This window comes from Aulonocara stuartgranti (genome assembly GCF_965226115.1).
Source record: "Aulonocara stuartgranti genome assembly, chromosome: 3".
In the NCBI taxonomy this organism is placed as follows: Eukaryota; Metazoa; Chordata; class Actinopteri; order Cichliformes; family Cichlidae; genus Aulonocara; species Aulonocara stuartgranti.
Window position 1 is genome coordinate 42465402 of NC_138941.1, and position 21401 is coordinate 42486802.

Sequence of the window (21401 nt, forward strand, 5' to 3'; positions counted from 1 at the left end):
TTGAATCTATTTAATATTTCTTGAAAAATAATTGATTTCTGTGCATTTTTTTTCACACTGCATCAAATTAAGGTTGATTACGTTGATTAAGCATCATGAGGTGGAGCGTGAGGGGTGGTTCCCTATTTTTTATTTATTAAATTTTGTTGTTGCTGGGAGTTGGAACCCTATTAGTTAGGTTGCTTAATATTTACACTAAGTACTCTTTAAAATACCAGAATAGGGAGGATGGTGTAGGTCTAAGTTTATTAGATTGATCAGTATTGCTGAACTATGAAATATTTTTTTTGTATACAGGTATAACAGAATAGCTTTAGTGTAGTTGTTGTTTTAAACTTGAGTATGAACTTGCAGACTTGCAAAATGCAGCAAGATATTTTAAAAAACAGTTTTGTTGATTAAAAAACACTATATCGGATACATATCGGTATCGGCAGATATCCAAATTTATGATATCGGTATCGGTATCGGACATAAAAAAGTGGTATCGTGCCATCTCTACTTATAACATGCATGCTTATAACATGCATGCTTATAACATTAAATCAAATAATGCAACAGCACCATTGCCTTTAGTCAATAGGCACATATCCCACAATTATATATTATTACATATTATTCTTTAACATGTCAATGTTGTTGAAACAGGAGCTTTAGTGACCGTCATACGGTGTTGTTCAGTGTTGTGAGCGTCAGCTCTTTCAGCTGCTAGTGAGTGAGGCTGTGAAGTTGTGTCTCAGCTGGAGGAGGCAAAAACGGCACTCTTCCAATCGATACTGTTGCAAGCGAGTACCTGATCCGATAGTAATGGTTTTTCCAGTATCGATTAGTATCTCCGAGTATAAATTTTTTTTGACAACCCTAATTGTGACATTCATGGTTTACAGACTTTATCTTTCCTAGTGCTCTCATTCAGAGGCATCATTTTTCCTTGGGAAGGATGGCTGGAGGCTCATCTCGTCTCAGTGTTATGGAACTATTTACGATATTACAAAAAAAAGACTCTCGAGTTTGTCTTTCCACACATGTCAGCTTGAAGAATGACTCAAATTATCGATGAGATTATTTTCTGGAACTGACTCATCATTTCGGTCCCAGATTACTTTATCCTCTATAACAAAGCGGCGCCCCAGGAGTGGGTCGGTCATTAAAAAGTGAAACACCAAACCACGTTCTGCTTTTCTCATCATCCAGATTTAATTACACCAATTAACTGATACTTCCGCAAGTGATTCTGACAACATTAAATAAACTTGAAGGGAAATAAAACATTATCAACAAATGAAAGCAATACACACAAATGAGGATTTCACTAATGTCAGGATGTGGCTTCGGCACATGAGGCTGCGAGCGTCTAAACGTGCGTGGGTATAAAAGGTCTGCTTCTTTAAGGAGGAAGGTACCTATGGTTTCCTTGACGACAGTCAGTCATGAGCGGTGTGACCTTGCCGTGTCACGCAAGGAAAATAACATGCTAAGTACACACGGCAGAAAGAAAAGAGCCGCCCTTGCACCGACCTTCACATCGAGCATTTTATTTTAAACCCTTCCCTTCCGTGTGACCATGTGACTTCTCCTGCTAATTTTCTATTCTTTAATGGTCTTCATCCTTCCTCCCTTCCTACAGCTCACCTCCTCCTGCTTCCTACTTAAGGACAGCTGCTCTCCTTCTCCCTTGCTCGCATAACTGTAACTCAACTCCACTCTTTTCACTGCTGCGCCCAATCTCCTTTCTTAAGTAACGTGGCGTTGCCTCCACCTCTCAGTAATGGTGATCGATGGCAGGGCCTGATCTGTTTGGGGGGGGGGGGGGGGGGGGGGGGGGGGGGAGACTAAGAGTCGTGCCCTTCTTCTTTATTATCATTCTGTTACATGGATTAGTCTGTCCTTGACGCACAGCAGGGCAAAATGCCCATTTTCAACACAGTGCAACACACACACGCGCGCGCGCACACACACACACACACACACACACAGACACACACACACAGAGTGAGATGTGTATTGATCAGATGAATATTTCTATCATCTCTAAGAGCAGAGATTTCATCACAATCAGGAGGATTTGGGGATAATTAATCGAAAACTCGAGATTGAAAACTGAGTTTAAGCACAAAAATCCTCGTCAATAAAAAAAAGAAACTATCCTTGAGGTTTTCCTGTGTAGTACAAGAATGACTTACTGTGTAAAGATGACCTGTGCTATCACTGGTCATTATATAAACTCATTATCCAGTGGTAGCTCCTCTGGATCTTTTGGATAGATGACAGACGCCTCACCTTGGCAGCAGCTCACCAGCCCTTTGGCTGGATGAGCTAATAAAACAAGATTAATATTATTACTCTGTTACTATAGAGTAATAGATAGATATACATAAACAATGCAACAAGCTGATGCATCTTGTGAAAAGTAATGAACAAAATCAAGACTATGAATAGAAATCTAGGCATGTGATGCCTGGCAGCACTGCAGCATTATATGGTATGCAAAATTACATATAAAATCATTAAAGTGATGGTTAAAGAAGCATAGTAAACTAATATATATGTGTAAAACACTCAGTCACCTGACTGTGATTTATGAACTCTGACGGCTGTGTATTATATGTTATGTCATAGAAGGAAGCACAAAAACAGAACAGCCTGATGCTACAGCGGGCCACGCCCATTTCTGTGGTTACTCTGAATTTCCCACCACCTCCCAGGAACACCTGAACGCACCTTTCCTAATAACTGCCATTCACATTACCACCAAAACATGGCATTTCCTCAAAAAAAGGCAAAGAAAAAAAAAGAACATATCGTTCACAAAAGCTGCTTAAAGCACTTTAAAAACCCACAGAAACCAACTACTGGCACAAAACCAGAAAGAGAAGTTGATGACACATGTTATGGGCATAGCTAAGAGCTCAATCACATGAGAGTATTTCATCAGAGCGGCTTTGTGTTAAACACCCGATTTCACATTCAGCTTGATCTTTTTTGTCGCTCAGATCTGATTTTCCATCAAAGCGCGAGCAGCACAAATGAAATCGCCCGTGTTCTTTTTAATTCTGAAGCAGCGCACTTTCATGTGGTCCTAAAAATCAGATACAGCTCTGATATTTCACAATTTTGAAGAGTCAAAATTCAGACTTCTTAAACATTGAGTGCCCTGATGTGAGTCTTGCGAAAAGGTGCTGGGAGATGTAGTTAAAAGTAGCCTTTACTGGGAAAAATAAACCAGTCAATTTAAAAAAAAAATGTCTCTGGCTTCTGCTTTCATATCAGCCTTCACCTCTTATCCCCTGTCACTTTGCTGCTGGCTGATTTATGGACATGGATTTGTGGACAAACACACACTTAAAAAAAACAGAAAGAAAGAAAAAAGGCCCTGGAGATAGAGGAGGGAAAAAACAAAACCAGTTATCCAAAGGTAAAGGCCAGAAAAAAAATGGACTTTGATCTTTGCCTCCTGCCTATGTGACTTTGAAAGTGTTTCTGTGTGTTTTTGAGCATGTGAATGTGGGAGGTGTTGTAAAACCTCACAAGGGTATGTTTTGATCTCAAGGTCTTCAATAATCGCCAACTCTCATACACTAAAGAAACACGCACACACGTCCTACATATACGCAGAGGAACAAAAGACATTAAAAATAACTTGTGCATGAAATCCAGAGCACACATACGCAGACGCAGAACAGAATGTAAACAAAAAGAGACAGAAGATAGAGAATGAATGGAAAGAGAGAGAACATATTTCACTGCGTGGACTCTACAGGCAGCAGAAATAACAAGCATTTGGTTTTTCACTAACAGCAGTCTTAAAATAGCGCTTGGCTGAGTGGATGCAGCCTGTAAAGATGTCAACAGCTCTGAAGAGCGAATCAATTTTTTTTCTCTTTGCTTTTATATTAAGATGAAAACAGCATAATTCGTCTGAAAAACAGGTCTCAAACTCACACCGTGTGCTATTACGACAAAAGGAAGAGTGTGTCGGCACAGCGGGGAGCTTTAGTCTGGAAATATAAATAGACGGATAGATTGGAGGAATCAAGCGCCGCTCAGTCAATACTTTGTATTTGCTCGTGCATGTGTGTGTGGGGTGTGTGACTCATCAAAAATAACAATGCAAGGTAACCTTCATTAGCCGGAAATTATTCTACTTGGAAACGCTGCAGAAAGTCTGAGTCAGAAAGTGTTGGTCCACAAGTCTGCACCCTATTTATGCCACAAGAGCGTCCTATTATACCCTCATTTATTTTGGTGGTTCACTTTTTCCACACATCACACACCTCAGAATAGTTAAAGTCTACAATCATTAAATCATTACTAGATGCAGGTTGAAATGAGGATTTTTACTCAATTTCATCTTGGCTGTGGTCAAAGATACTCAGTGCAGTTATTTACTGTGTTGAGGTAAAATATGCTAGGAAAAGAAAACAGTTTAAAAATAGCCAAGTTTTGTTTAATGTACTCTCAAAATACTTAATTTATAAAATGTTATGTCTGAAAATACCAGCTAATGTAAATGATTACTGAAAGACTTTATAAAAGGACTGAATTAGCATTTCTTTTATAGCACGGTTGTCGATAGTGCTAGCTAGCTTAAGCAGCGCTTGTTTCATAAAGTTTTTAGATATTTTTAAAAATGTTCATTAACAATACTGATACCCTAGCAATAGCAATAACCCTAGCAGTAGCAATAACAAAACTGCAGTCTAAGGCAATCAAAGATATTATTTGGCTTTAGAAATAACCAAAAAAAAACGTTACTAGAAAACTTATGCTAATATTAGCATCTATTACCCATTTGTTAGTTTTTAATACTTAAAAAAAATCCAGGCCTTTTAAATCAAACAAGCCTTAAAAAGGCAGGTACAACTAAATTAGAGTAGAAGAACTGGTAGAAAAATAAGGTAACATAAGAAAGACGCGTCCACACCGCTACCAAAAGTAGCTACTCGTTCGCACTGCGGACAATAAAACTGTATACAGTGAAAATAAAATACAGTGAATTTAAATAAACACATGTATCAAAACACATCAAAAAGACCTACAGAGGTGGAACCTCTGCAAACACACCCTTAAAGCACAGTTAATTTAGGCTACACCATTGGAGTCATCTGTGGAAACCAGCCTGATATAATGCACGAACATGACCGACTAATATCATTAACCCCGACAACAAATACCATCTACTCTTCTAATGTTTCAGTTGAATTTACTCAAGTATAACAGAAATATTTGGTTATAAAACAAAAGGGATCATGCTAACATACAGACAGTTCTTTCCTATGAAACCATCACTCAGATCAACCAGCCTGCAGAGTGAGTCATAAAGCTCTGCATCCTGCTCTACTTCTTATCCGTGACCCTCTGACAGGTCTGTGACAGCCAATTAGCAGCTGGAGAAGGCGGGCCTTTCGGGGAAAAGCGGGGAAGGGGTGAAGCATGACGTTGGGTGTCCAAGACGTCACTCAATTAGGAGAGATGATTGCTTTAAGGTGGAGATGGGCTGGACCCAAACCAACAGACAGAGCAGTGAGTTTGTGCAGGTGTGTGTGCATGTGTGTGTGCGTGTGTGTGTGTGTGTGTTTATAGCCTATACCGCCCTTAGCCTGCACAGATGATTAGCATTCTGGTCACAGCAGCAGTCAGACTCCACTGAGGCTGAAGCTTCCTCCATCCTCGCCCACAGTGGTGCAGCAGACCAGTGCTCAAGTAACATTACAATAAACAAACAATACAGCAGCAATAAGCAGGAAGGAAACATGTTTTTGCACAATGTACTTTGTTAGAGAATGAATACATTTGATTTTTTTAATGTGCACAGGAGAGTCAGTGTTTTGGGGTTTGTTTGGTTTTTTTTGTTTTGTTTTTTACAAAGATCAACTCATTTTTTAGGACATTTTCTTAATCACCTGGGAGAAAACTGTCTTGCAGCCAGAAGAAACAGACTACAGAAATCCTTTAAACCCTCTGTAACTGCACTCTCATGGCTCGCTAACTAGGGCTGCCACGATTAGTCGACTATCGAAATCGTCGACGACAAATTTAATAGTCGACGCGCCGTTTGAAGCTTTGTAAGATCCCAAAAGACGCAGGAATAAGTAGTAGGATTTAAGAGGACTGAAACAGAAGATGGCAGCACTGCATGAAGAAGGATGCCAGCTGCCGTTAAACCTCGAAGAAGAAGAAGAAGAAGCTGTGTCCAGAATTCATAGCGCAGCCCAGCTCAGGTTCCAACAATGGCGGCAGCTACTTACGTAGTTTTAATATTACTCTTATTATTCTTTCTGGGTCACAAAATAAACGTTTAACATATTTTCAGGCGAGAATGTAGCTGTGTAAACCTCAAACATCTGCTCAGTTTATCAAGACACCGCATACTTTCAAAAGCGCTCCGACGTTTTCGGAGACGTCTGTTACCCACTAGCTCGATAGCTAGCCAGGGGCAAGGCTCACTAGAGCCGTGAGAACACCGGACTCCTGACCAATCATTTTCAAACCCACCGCCGTCTTTCGCTACTCAGGTTAAACATATATATAAGTCACTTAGACAACTTAAAAATGTTATTGTTTGGCTTTTTTCAGTATTTTATTTGTTCCTGAGTAAATCGGTTTGGCTGAGATTAAAGTTATAGTTTTTACACAGCTGAATAAACGTCAAGCAGACAGCTGATTATCAGAAGTGTGAGATGGTCAAGAATATACTCCAGTGTCCTGTTATATTTTAGGTAGCAAGGAGCAGACGGCTGAGTTTATTAAATTTCACCGAAACAAACTGCAAATTTCATTAAAATTTAATAAACTATCAGCTTGTCTTTATTTTTAGTTAGCACATACCTTAAACACTTAAAGCTGTAAGCTAATGATAGTTATATAAGAGAAGATGCTGCTGGTGCAATAAGCTGTACGTTTTACGTACAATGGATGATGATCTGACTAGTCGACTATCAAAATAATCGTTTGTGGCAGCCCTATCGCTAACACATCTAAGAGCACAAACTCAGTGCATTTAGACATGTAGACATGATGAAGACGACCTGCTGAAGTTCAAATTGAGCATCAGAATAAGGAAGATATGTGATTTATGTAATTTTTCCACACAGACCTCACTATAGTTCAGACCACTATGAGAGTGGCCTGAAAAAAGTGAAAAATAGAAACTATCCAGTGAGCAGCAGCTCTCTGGGTTAAAAATTGATGTAAGAGGTCAGCAGGGAGTTGGCAGACTGCTTTGCTGATAAGAAAGCAACGGTAACGCAAATAACCACTTGTTATAACCGAGGAATGCAGAAGAGCATCTCTGAATGCACCACAGGTTGCACCTTAAAGCATAGATTCTTCCTACCACTTTAGCCTGATGCTGGTTGCGTAATGATGTAAGGGCACACTTTGGCACTCTTAGTGCCAACAGAGCACCAACTAAAACCCACAGCCGGCCTGAGTATTGCTGCTGAACATTTCTATTCCATTACAACCAGTGTACCCATTTTCTGACACAACACCATGTCATGAAGCTTAAATCTGCCAGAGTCATCATCGTTACCAGCAGTACACAATGTCATCAGATGTTCCCGAGACCAGTTCTCAGCAGCTGACTCATTATGCATTATTAATTAGTTTAAGGTTAAAAACAGCTTCTTTAGCTCCAGCCTTTAAAGGTTCTGTTGAAGACCTTCATTGAATTTTTCTAAGTAGGTGGTTTGATCTTTATTAAGATCAAACTTTTTTTATGATTTCCACAGAGGCTGAACGCTTGACATTTCAACAAAAATAAAAAGCTATATTCAGAAAATGTAATATCGGCTGCAAGTGGGAGGAAGCACATTTGACATCGTCTGACTCACGGAGCTGGACATGTCGTGGTTTCATCTGATGAACAACTTGGTTGTCAAAAGAATCAAAGCTGCACTCGTTTCTATTCTCGTGAGTCATTTAGAGATACGGCAACTAAAAATGTGACATTTGGGTTCGGTATTTATTATACACCACAAACCAAATTTGTACAGCTCTAAACTGGCTCTACCGACCAGGGAAGCACTTATAACTAAATGTAGACATTTCTAAGATCTGCATTTCCTGCTAGACCTACAGTCTGATTCAGCCTCACGCAGTAGCAACAGTTTCAGCCAAGGGAAACGTCTGGATGATGTGCTCTGAGTCAACATACAAACAGCAGCAGCAGCCTGCTGGCATATCATCTGTAGTCAGTCGCAGTCGGAGCTGTCCCGATTCAAATCTTATCAGTGTTTGTCCAAACGGCGTCCAATCCCGCTGACACACATTACAAACTGATAGCACTGCCTGCTCATTACAGCCAGGGAGGCAAGCAAACATGCACACAGAGGAGGCTAATTATGGTCCAGCTGATCAATATGCATGAATGCTTTACTATTTAGCACGTAGAAAATGAGGAAGGAAGACAGAAAAAAATAGAGAGAGAAGGGAAAATGTTTTATATTTTTTAAGGAAATGAGCAGCAGGAGAGCGTGGCACTAATTCAGTGCTTTGAATACAGTGCGTATTGATCGAATGAAGATGGCACTAGATTAGAGGTCGGTGAGCTTTTCTGTTGTCCTAACATCTGGTGGTTTCCCACCAATAACAGATTCAGTTCATGTGAAAACGCTGCATGTTCAGATGAACTGAATCAGCTTTTTGGGATTTCCTTTCCTGGATTATTAAGCATGCATCAAGACACAACAACAGACAGGTCAAAGGTTAGGCGCCTGTTAACATCCTCCCTGCAGAATACAGGCTGCATGGCCCAAACTGAACACACAGGCGCGCGCTCTCATAGGTCTTATCATAATACTGACTTAAAGCATTAAAAACAAGATAATCATCGTCTTGATTTCCAACAGTTCCCCCATCCCTCTGACTGTTCAACCTCTGACATCACTGCCCATCAGTGAGTCAACAGATCACATTCAAACATGGATATATTTAATGTCTACAAAATCTTTAATCTCCAAATGAAATCAGATTTTATGTTAGCAGTAATGTATGTAGGACATCAATCACACAAAATAGTTTGACCTTGAAGCAGATTCTTGACATCTCTATTAAAACTTCTTATTGTGATCAGGCTTAAACATCCAACAAAAATGAGCCAATCAAAAGAGGAAAGCAGAAAAATGCAGTCCTCCATGTCCCGCTAACACATCTGGCATTTTAGAAGGACCAAGTGTCTTTAATCAGGGTCAAGTGTTAAAGTCACAGGCGTTAATGTGGCCTATACTTCTTCTGAACCAGCCCACTGATGCATCACACCTTTGAGGGCTACTGAACTCATTAGGTTAGATTTGTAATATCTAGGCCAAGTTCACACCTGGCTTTGACACAGATCCCATCCCCCTGCTCTATATGCAAATCTGCTCTATATGCAAAGAAAAGCCATCAATGACCAGACGATGGAAATCAGATGGCTTGTTTTAATGTAGTTGACACGGACATGCAGAGGGCTCTAAAGTACAGTCGCCTAATCTTCCAGGTTCAATCCCAGAAGTAGACATAAGTCCCTTTGGGATTGCACCGGGAAGGGCATCCAGAGTAATAAAAATGTTTTCAAACACGTGGAGCTCCCACAACCCTTTGTGTCAACCTTTTGTGAATAAGAAAGCAGCCGGACTATACATATGTAGACAATTTTATAGAAAAATAAGACGAAAAAAAATAACGCAATAGCTTTAAATCGTTCTTGAATTCCAACTTCAGTCTGTGGCTCATTCGTTCCCCTGTGAACACTTAAATTCAGAGTGTGTTTTGTCTTGCAAAGGGCTGATGGAGGAATGAGAGTGAGCAACATGGCAAAAACAAAGAGAAGAAGTCACAGAAATAACATCCCGCTGAAAATAAATACGTTCCGTCCATAGCTTTCATTTAACAGCGACTCTCAACGCGCTATAAAAGCTTTATAAATTACCAAAAAAGGTTCAACATTAATAGAGCCGAACCTCACCTTGGCACACAAGTATTACTGTTTTCAATAAATAAAAACAGTAATACTAAGCTACTTTTCATCAGCTAATGGGCTCTGGGAGAGACGGCGGCCTCTTGTCGTCCTAATCTTTCCGTCCACGTCTGCTTTTGTTGTTTTAGTTTCAGGAGCTTTTGCGACAATCTGGGAGAAGTGCTTTTTAAGTAAGGGGCTATAATTAAATGTGCTGTGAGACGCGCGAGTGCAGAGCACCTACTGAGGATCAGCTTGGCGATTAAAGAGACTTTTTTCCCTCCTTTTTTAAAAACCTGAATATTCTGTTCAGGAATATTAGATGCAAAATGAAGCCGTCAATCTGTTCCTCCTCTGTGGCATTTCCCTTTTCCATGTGTGTGCATGCATGAGTTTGCATGAGAGAAACAGGCAGAAACTGCTTCTATCAATAATTGCCTTAAATTGAGTGTTTAGGTGGGTTTCAGTGTAAACCTAATCAATCCATTCTGAAGGTGTGTCCCTTCCATCAAAGGATGGCAGGCTCTTTACAGCTGGGTCACAGTCACACTGGCGTAATGCATTAGGACCTCCTGCAAGCGTGCACTCCTCTGCATACTCCTCATTTCCCCCTCTTTTCTCATATCTCCTTCAAGCTGTCCAACACTGTTCGCCAACAAAAAGCAGGACTCTCTCTCTCCTTCTGCCTCTCATCTCCTGCCCACTTCCCACTCTCCATCCGAGGCTTTTTCCATTTCTCCTCTGGCAATCGGCGATTCTCCATCCTCTCCATCTGTCTCATCAGATAGCGCCTCTGTTTCCTTCCATCCCATCACGCAGCTCCTCCTTCCTCTCCTCTTGTTTTTAATGGGTTTGTTTTTCCCCTCCACAGTTGATACCAACATCGGATTTTCAGTCGTTTGGTCACGTTCCAGTCCGGCCCACACTCCACACGTCCTGGCTCTCTCGGTCGTGTCTATTTTGGTTTCGATTCTTGCCTGGTTGCTGTGCTGACGGTCTTTTGGTTTATGAGCTACAAAGCTAAATTGATTGTGCCAAATACCCTCATTAATTAACAGGATGAATGTCCTGGGCAGTGGGACCTCTGTGCTGTTTACAGCAGCAGCAGCAGAATAACTGGGGCGTCCTCATGGTTTAGTGGTCTAACAAGCACATCACATCATGCATCTGCACGTCCGCTGTGTCTGCGGTGGTTACGCTCTGGTTTTTTCTTTTTGTTTGTTGTTGTTGCACACCACTGTTGCCCCAATTACTGAGCTCAAAGTTCTTCACAAGAGGAAATAGATCATTACCACAAGATGACAACAAAAGCTTGAGCAGCGTAATACCCGAGCACAGTGACGTAAAACGCTTATCTCACCGCCTTAATTGACAAGAACGACAAATCACATCCTCCATCTATGCGAGGAGAAGCTATTAATAAGATGTAGCTGCAGTTGCAAGGATGCTGTGTTGTACATCATGGCTAACAGTAAATGTGCATGAATGTAAAACTTGGTTTGGGGTCATTTAGTAACAGAGTATCCATTACACAGCTTGTTGATCAGGGGAGAACTGATGAAGGCTTACTTTGCGTAAAGTAATGAAAAGGCTTTATTGGCTAACTTGTTATTTACCAGTAATCAGCCCCTTAATGGGACTCAAATACCAAGATGAAAATGAGCAAAGAGCAGATCTGAGCGTGAAACCGCACACTCACAGGCCAGTGAGCACATCCTCCAGAAATCTCCTGTCAAGACACTTAAAACGACCAGAATTTGCAAAATATACTTAAAGTTTTGCCCAAACCACCAAAAGCTCTTCAGTAAAGTGTTTACAGAAGAAGTCAACACTGTAGCATTCACAGCCATCACATTAGGGGAATCCTGTTTAAAGTTTTACCGTCACTTTTTAGAACCGATTTATCAGCATCCCAATATTATCATTATCTGCACATTCATCAGCATTTTTTTTTTCAAATCAAATCAAATCACTTTTTATTGTCACATCACATGTGCAGGCACACTGGCACAGCACATGCGAGTGAAATTCTTGTGTGCGAGCCCCACAAGCAACAGAGATGTGCAAACACAACAACACAAACGAGCAAAATACAAGAATGGCCAACCTGAAACTAATAAATATATGTACAATATATAATAGTGTATGCATTTCTGGATGCGTATACTAAATATTTTCCTACGTGTGTGTGTGTGTGTGTGTGTGTGTGTGTGTGTGTGTGTGTGTGTGTGTATACACATTTTTACAAATTAAATAGTAAAAAAATAAAATAAAATAATAATAATAATAATAATAATAAAATATATAAAATATACAGAGTTGAATATGTGCAAAACAAGTGGCATTTATATACAGTGTGGAGTGCATAATGTTGAAGTTCCAGTAGTGAAGCTGAGGTGTCTATGACGTGTTCAGCAGTCTGATGGCCTGATGGAAAAAGCTGTCTCTCAGTCTGCTGGTACGGGACCGGATGCTGCAGAACCTCCTTCCTGATGGAAGCAGTCTGAACAGTTTATGGCTGGGGTGACTGGAGTCCTTGATGATCCTCCCCGCTTTCCTCAGGCACCGCTTCCTGTAGATGTCTTGGAGGGAGGGAAGCTCACCTCCAATTATCCGTTCAGAGCACCGCACTACTCGCTGGAGAGCTTTGCAGTTGTAGGCGGTGCTGTTGCCATACCAGGTGGTGATGCATCCAGTGAGGATGCTCTCAATGGCACAGCGATAGAAGGTCCTGAGGATGCGGGGGCTCATGCCGAATCTTTTCAGTCTCCTGAGAAAGAAGAGGCGCTGCTGGGCCTTCTTCACTGTTTTGTTTGTGTGTACTGACCACGTAAGATCCTCAGCCAGGTGTACGCCAAGGAACCGGAAGCTGCTCACTCTCTCCACAGCAGCGCCGTTGATGGTGATGGGGGTGTGTACTTCTCTGCACCTCCGGAAGTCCACTATCAACTCCTTTGTCTTTGCGACGTTGAGGGTGAGATGGTTGTCTTGACACCAGTGGGTCAGGGTGCTGACCTCCTCCCTGTAAGCCGTCTCATCACCGTTGGTGATAAGACCCACCACTGTAGTGTCGTCCGCAAACTTCACAATGATGTTGGAGCTGTTAGTGGCTGTGCAGTCGTAGGTGTAGAGTGAGTACAGGAGAGGGCTCAGTACACACCCCTGTGGAGCACCAGTGTTCAGTGTGATGGGGGATGAGGTGATGCTGCCCAGTCTGACCACCTGGCGTCTGTCAGACAGGAAGCTAAGGATCCAGCTGCAGAGGGAGCTGCTCAGTCCTAGATCCTGCAGTTTCCTGTCCAGCTTCGAGGGAACGATGGTATTGAATGCTGAGCTGTAATCTACAAACAGCATCCTCACATACGTGTCTCTCTTCTCCAGGTGTGACAGGGCAGTGTGTAGTGTCAGGGCTATGGCATCATCAGTGGACCTGTTGTGGCGGTATGCGAACTGTAGAGGGTCCAGTGAGTCGGGTAGTGCAGAGCAGATGAAGTCCCTGACCAGCTTCTCGAAGCATTTGCTTACGATGGGGGTCAGGGCTACAGGTCGCCAGTCGTTCAATGAGGAGATGGTGGAGGATTTGGGTACAGGGACGATGGTGGCCATTTTGAAGCAGGCTGGGACTACAGACAGAGAGAGGGAAAGGTTGAAGATGTGCGTGAACACTCCAGCCAGCTGAGCCGCGCATGACCTGAGGACGCGGCCGGGAATCCCGTCCGGACCAGTAGCTTTGCGTGCGTTCACCTTCCTGAAGCACTTCCGCACATCCTCCTCAGACACAGTGTGCGCACTGACGTCATCCGCGGTGCGCACACTGTCCGGTCTCATGGTGTTCGCTGTGTCGAATCTAGCGTAGAATACGTTTAGATCCTCACACAGACAGGCCGTGGTCTGCGGTGTGCTGGTTTTCCCTCTAAAGTCTGTGATCGTGTTAAGATGGCCAATGAATGAAAATGAAAGTAAAGAGATGAGAGAAGCACCCTTCAACCACAATATTACTGTTCATGTTGCAAAGCTTGTCCACCAATGGGCAAAATCCAACTTGCCTCTTACAATAGACACACAACAACAAGCTGATCTGAGAACAGTCGGGCAGAGTTAATAAATAACGACCCGTAGAAAATGTCAGGAAAAACTGCTGATGTTTAAATACTGGCATTAAAATCTGCTTCTATAACAGCAATCGCTGCAGAAGGAGAACACTGTTTAGACAAACCCCCAAAATAATTAGCTATAAAATAAAATGTTTAGTATACTGTCCCCATTAGTCCCACGCTTTGTGCCAATAGAACTTCTTAAGTGATTGTGACATCAGCTCAAATGCATCTGATGCAATGACGTCTGTGACGAGCGTAAAATAACCATTAAGCACTTGTTAAACTCATGTTTGGATTATAACACATTCCCTTGGCAAGTTTTCCATCTTGGCCTCAAAACGTTTCAGTGCTCCTGGTGGGATTCACAGTAACTCATGTGTGGCACTATAACCATACTTGGCATTTAATTAAACAGTACAGTGGCTCTGCGACGCTGAATACCAGTCATGACCATAACCTACAAGTCAACGTGTGACAAAAGCAACGGTCTTAAAAAGGTAGGATAAAACAGAAGAATAGTGTGTTTATTGACCTCACTGTGATATCTGCGCACATCAGTATGATCTACTGTGTCCTCCCATGTGAGCCTATGCTTGCTCACCTTGCTCCACCATCAATAACTATGTAATTATGTAACTATTATCAATAACTGTGCTGCAAGTGGAAGTGATGCAACACATTCCATCCATTTTCTTAACAGCCTATTAAGCCCCACCACTCCAGCCACTCAGAAGCCCATCCCAGCTGTCTCTGGGCAAGATGGAGGACACACTCCAGACAGCTCATCAGTCCAATGCAAGGCTAACACTGAGAGACAGACAACCCTTAATGTTCACAGACATAATTCAATTCAATTCAATTCAATTTTATTTATATAGCGCCAAATCACAACATAAGTCGCCTCAAGGCGCTTCATAGATACAGAGAAAAACCCAACAATCATATGACCCCCTATGAGCAAGCACTTTGGCAACAGTGGGAAGGAAAAACTCCCTTTTAACAGGAAGAAACCTCCGGCAGAACCAGGCTCAGGGAGGGGCGGCCATCTGCTGCGACCGGTTGGGGTGAGAGAAGGAAGACAGGATAAAGACATGCTGTGGAAGAGAGACAGAGGTTAATAACAGATATGATTCAATGCAGAGAGGTCTGTTAATACATAGTGAGTGAGAAAGGTGACTGGAAAGGAAAAACTCAATGCATCATGGGAATCCCCCGGCAGCCTACGTCTATTGCAGCATAACTAAGGGAGGATTCAGGGTCACCTGGTCCAGCCCTAACTATATGCTTTATCAAAAAGGAAAGTTTTAAGCCTAATCTTGAAAGTAGAGATAGTGTCTGTCTCCTGAATCCAAACTGGAAGCTGGTTCCACAGAAGAGGGGCCTGAAAACTGAAGGCTCTGCCTCCCATTCTACTTTTAAATACTCTAGGAACAACAAGTAGGCCTGCAGAGCGAGAGCGAAGTGCTCTAATAGGGTGATATGGTACTACAAGGTCATTGAGATAAGATGGGGCCTGATTATTTAAGACCTTGTATGTGAGGAGCAGGATTTTGAATTCAATTCTGGATTTAACAGGAAGCCAATGAATGGAAGCCAAAACAGGAGAAATATGCTCTCTCTTTCTAGTCCCTGTCAGGACTCTTGCTGCAGCATTTTGGATTAGTTGAAGGCTTTTCAGCGAGTTTTTTGGACATCCTGATAATAATGAATTACAGTAGTCCAGCCTGGAAGTAATAAATGCATGAACTAGTTTTTCAGTGTCACTCTGAGACAGGATATTTCTAATTTTAGAGATGTTGCGCAAATGGAAGAACGCAGTCTTACATATTTGTTTAATATGTGCATTGAAGGACATGTCCTGGTCAAAAATGACTCCAAGGTTCCTCACAGTGTTACTGGAGGCCAAGGTAATGCCATCCAGAGTAAGAATCTGGTTAGATACCATATTTCTAGGCTTTTCAGGGCCGAGTACAATAACCTCAGTTTGATCTGAATTAAGAAGCAGAAAGTTAGCGGCCATCCAGGTCTTTATGTCTTTAAGACATTCCTGCAGTTTAACTAATTGGTGTGTGTTATCTGGCTTCATGGACAGATAGAGCTGGGTGTCATCTGCATAGCAGTGAAAATGTATGCTATGTCTTCTAATGATGCTGCCTAAGGGAAGCATGTATAATGTAAACAGAATTGGTCCTATACTTGCCCTTTCACTTCAACGTCTTTTGTAACTATACATACTTCAATAGTTAATCAAACATGCATGTCTTTGGACTGTGGAGGACACGGAGAACATGCTAACTCCACACAGGAAGACCCCCAACCAGCTAGCAGAGTTCAAACAGAAGCCCTCCTGCTCTGAGGCGGCAGCTCCAACGCCCTGCTCCACCCTGTAGAGCATCAGTGATTGTTTTTCCTCGCCCCAAGCATACACCACACTTTGATGCAACAGTATCCATATGCTTCAACTCAGGAGATGACTCTGATGGAGACTGCTATGCCTACACCAGCATCATACCCATTACAGTAATCTCAAAGTGCGACATCAGATGGAAAAATCGCCATCTGCACACGTTTCAATTCAACAAGTGGAAGAAAAGAAATCTTTTCTGATGTGCTTTGTGAGCCTCTGACAATCAGCTATCTCCACCCTCTAAGCAGCTCTACATGCTGGTTATCTCCCGCACGCACACACCCTCTCCTGCTCTCCTCTCAAACCTGCCTGTGTCTACTTACGGTGCCCTGATCTCCTACGCATGCATGTGCGCTTGCATTGATGAGTAAGCACATTAGTCTTGCAGCACGTGTGTGTGTGTGCATGCATGTGGTAAATGTATGTGTCAGTCTGACTGTGTGGGAGAAGCAGAGAAATAGAGTGGGTGAGTGCGCACTGGCATAAGTAGGTTACAGGTAGTACATAACACGGTTATGATGTGTGTGCGCGTGTGTGTGTGCACACCGCATGGGTAATACTGTATGCATTACATGCATGAGCAACTATGTGTGCCCCTCGGTGAGTTTTCGGTTGCTCTGACTCATATTTATTCTGAAAGCAGAATACAAATTATTCCTCCTCAACAGTAAAATGTATATATACAGTGTGTGTGTGTGTGTGTGTGTGTGTGTGTGTGTGTGTGTGTGTGGGGGGGGGGGCCAGAGTGCTCATCAAAATTCCGTCATGGCTCTAGAGTGTGTGTTTTTACCCACAGCAGGGGAGTTATTTGAGTGTGTGACTGCATGTAGGTGGGCAGACCTTTCGTTTTTGATGTTTTATACTAGGCCATCTAGTACGCATATTCCAAACGTGGGTGGCTGCTGCCTCGTTTTGGAAGGAGTTCACTGTGAAGAGTGTTGGCAGCCCAGGTGGGGGCAAACAACAACAATCACCAAAAAGGTTTGGTTAGGCCACCAGTGTTCAGAGAAGTTGATGGAAGAGAATGAAATTTCCTCAAAGCAGAATAATTTTGGGTGATCAAGTTGAAACAAAATGCAGATTTAAAAAAAAAAAAAAGGAAAGAAGTAGAGCAGGCGAACCCGTGGGAGAAAGTGAAGGTGAACGTGTTGTCACGGATTATGGTTACGGTGCTGTGTTGTGAGGAGGTAAGGAAAAGAGCAGGTCACTCATAGAGCTGAATAAACATGAGCATGTGTATGTCCCGGGGTCCAGCGTTGCCATCTGCACACTAACATAATGCTCTGCATCTGGACTGAACCAAAACACACTCATAAAAAAACAAGCAACAAAACACACAGCCAATCACTCCTGCTTAAAAACCAACAACAACAAAAAAGTCTTCATCATCATCATCAACAACAGTACAGTTACAACACGTTTTGTGACTTTTTAAACACATGGCTTGTGGAAATGTATGAGGGGTTTTCTCAGCAATGGTGACAAATAGCAGCTAGTGAAACCGGCAGAACGCTACAAACAATGACGACACAAAACTTATGGCGCCTTCAAGAGGTGTTGTGGGATTCGTGTGTGTGTGCATGTGTGTTCATAAAAACAAAACAAAAAAAACAAGGCCACATAAATCCAACAACGATCATTACTGAAAATGTAAATTTTCCAAAGAGAGAGCCACGGCACAGCCAACCAGAGACTGACGCAAGGGCACAGATGAAGTTCACAACAAGTTAAACTATGTACCCAAAAATATATCTGTATTGTAGGGCTGCTCGATTATGGCAAAAATGATAATCACGATTATTTTCACTGAAATTGAGATCACGATTATTTGACGATATTTATTTAACCCTTTAAGACCTACCATAGAACCAAGTCCGCCAGAGCTTATATTATTTTTTTACATGCTGTAGTGCCATTTGTGGGAGCATTTCAAGTTGCTATACATCAATACAACTGTTATAGCCCATATTTTAATAATATGTATGCATTAAGTCCATAGTAATTACATAAATTGCAAAAAAGTGCAATAAACTACAAAAAAAATTGAAAATCGCTTTTGTTTTGTTTACATATATTTCTACTTGGAGAAATTTAAGAGGTTTATCCCTCAAAACTTTAAATACAATAAAGTTGCAAAAAATAGTTTCCCACCACAGGAAATTTATTTTGAGTGTCTTCATAGTTTTATTTTGGAGATACAGCAATTTTTATATACTGCAGGAAAAACAAAAAACAGTCCTATGATGCAAATTTGCAAAGAAAACAGCATGTGCATCATTTCACTGTGGGAAGTGTTACGAACAGCTGATAGGAACGGCAAAGCGTGTTTCTGGAATATTATGTTTTTGTTCCTGCAAGCGCTTTTTATGCAATTTTTGCAAAGCTATATGTGGAACGAAACCGTGACCGAGGACAAGCTGATGGCATCAGATGTAAGTACAACTCCTCCGGTTTCATATGCAAAACAAATTATTGCGCTAGCTTACACGGTTCAGGTTCTACAGGGATTTAACAATAGTTACGCAAAACGGAGCGTGCTGCTCTGACCAGCTTTAAAGGGTTAACAATGACTTTAAAAAATAATATAAAATAGTGTGCAACACCACTGAAGTTTTTTTTTTTTAAACTCTCTTTTCAACCAACGGCAGTCACTCTCCAAATAACTTCTGCTTAGCTTTCCGAGCTTCCCTCGGGTCCTCTTAATCAGCGGTCTCCAACCTTTTTTGCGCCACGGACGGTTTATGCCCGACAATATTTTCACGGACCGGCCTTTAAGGTGTCGCGGATAAATTAGGGAGGGGCTAATAATCGGCTCAGTCATTTTTAATGATCGTTGAAAGCCCAGATCGTAATCGTGATTAAAATTCGATTAATTGAGCAGCCCTACTGTATTGGCAGGTATATTTATTTGGGGGGGGCTAAGCTTATTGTAACCATAACCACAATTAGCTTAGCATTTGCACAATGTTCAATGCACACACTCGAGACTCACCCCTACAAGACGTTGTACTTCAGACACAGACGTAGCAGGTTGTCAAATTAAACAAATAAAGCAAAAGTATAAATATATATAAATATATATATATATATCACTATGACATTCAAAGTGCCACAGTCACACACTTCTTTACAGTCGTCTTCACCTCCTCCGCATGACACACAGCCCCTCCCCTCACTAGCAGCTGAACAGACGACACTGATCAACACTGAGGAATTTCCAGAGGTAAAGCTCCCTTTTCAAGAACAGTGAAGTATTAAAACAAGTTACCATAAATCTCATGATAAGCGTTACTATAGTAACCTGGCTGACTGGATTAATGGTGGTGTTTGTATTGTTCTGAAATGAAAAAGGGAATCGAGTATTTTCCAGGGTATTGACGTCGACTTCAAACATGTACTAGAATTTCAACACCCACAGATGGTGGTTTTATACACGTCCCAGTGACCACTGAAATTAAAGCTGCGGCTCTCTCCCCATTCAGGGTCTTGGTAAGTTTCAGTTCTTGTTTTTAGAGGGTCTTTGCGTCAACTGTGAGCCTAAATTGCATCCTTAATGAACCTCGGGGGGAAAAAAGCATTCATGTGTAATGTCTTTGTCCTCTTTATCAGCAGTTACAAAAGACGTTGAAGTGAAAGGGCAAACCTCACTAAAGCAGGAACTTCCAAACAGCACTCATTATTACTCTTCACCAATAAAACACAAACAAAATGATCAGTACTTTCCACTTTAAAAACTCATAACCACTATGAAAATTTCAGGTGCTTTTGGGAAATAGAAATTACTCACCTAGTTGTGCTACTGTTGTGCAGGAAAAACCCATTCACACATTTAGCAGTGAAGTGAATTACTGAGATTTTTTTTATATTCAGAAATTCCCTGGAAAATATGAACGTTAATCCAGAAAGAAAAGGCTTAGTTTTAGTATTTACCACATGTTTCTACATTTAACTAGCTGTAAATTGGATTGGATTGATCTGACTGATTAATCTGAGGTCTCAGAGGCTGTTGTTTACAACGTACGTTACACATTCTGCGGATACACAATATAGAAGCACTGCCATATCATCAATAGACCTTGGTCTGACCCTGAGTTGATAACATACAAAACTGAGCTGAGAACCGAAGCTGAAAACACGCCGATCGTTTGATTTAAACCTTCTCCTTCAAGTCTGTGCCGACTGAATGCCTATTCAGGCTATTAAATGTGAACATTCAACAAAAAAAACCCTCTAAAATCAAGGTTAGTTTACGTGTTTTCAGCGGAGAAAAACTGCACTTGTGTCGACATCTTTGTTCTAATTGTAAACAAGAGGCACTTCAGCCCATTTTCTTTAGTGCCGCTAGTGCAAGGCGAGCTTTCGGAAAAACCGCCGCTACAAGTGTTGGAGGGCACCACACCAACAGCCTACGTACTGTGAATGGTTTGCTTTGCAACAACTCCTACATGTGTGCATGTAAACTAGTTAAATTACTCCTCGTGAGAGCCATATTAGTACAAGTTGTACTTTAAGGCATTCCTAGAATTTCATTGGTGGCACTGACGAGTGACAAAAACCAAACGGCCGAGACACTTGTGAGCTTTGTGCCTTTTTTTTTTTATTCCCCCATCTCTACCTGACAGAGCAGACTGACACTGTTTAAAAAAGTGGCCCAGGGCATGTGTATTCATTTACAAAAGCTTAAAAAACAGCAGCCGCGTGACACGGCAGGCCTCACGGCAGTGATGTCTGTGCTAAATCTATGACAGCAGGTGCCAGAGATCAATAATGGCACCGTGAGTGTTGACTGCTCCAGAAACAACAGCGGCAGAGGTGAAAATGTACTCTGTGGCCATCACAGGTGTTGGGGAAAGGAAGCTGTGACTGTGGGGCAGAGCTGCAACGGTGGCCCCAAGAGGACAAAGAAGAAAGCTGGATGAGTTATAGACAAGACTAGGATGATGCCTCCGACAGAAGA

At 41.8% G+C, this 21401-nt stretch overlaps 1 protein-coding gene across 6 annotated transcripts in view; it reads right to left on the bottom strand.

Moving 5' to 3' along the window:
* Window positions 1–21401, bottom strand: part of pacs1 (phosphofurin acidic cluster sorting protein 1) — a 72003-nt gene that overhangs the window by 36669 nt on the left and 13933 nt on the right. The window contains exon 1 of one of the 6 annotated variants that reach the window (XM_082526228.1): window positions 5591–5666. The exons of the other annotated variants lie outside the window; for them this stretch is intronic. The gene's annotated coding sequence lies outside the window, so the exon portion shown is untranslated. Of the gene's footprint in view, window positions 1–5590; window positions 5667–21401 lie in introns of those variants that run through there. 6 annotated transcript variants of the gene reach the window in all.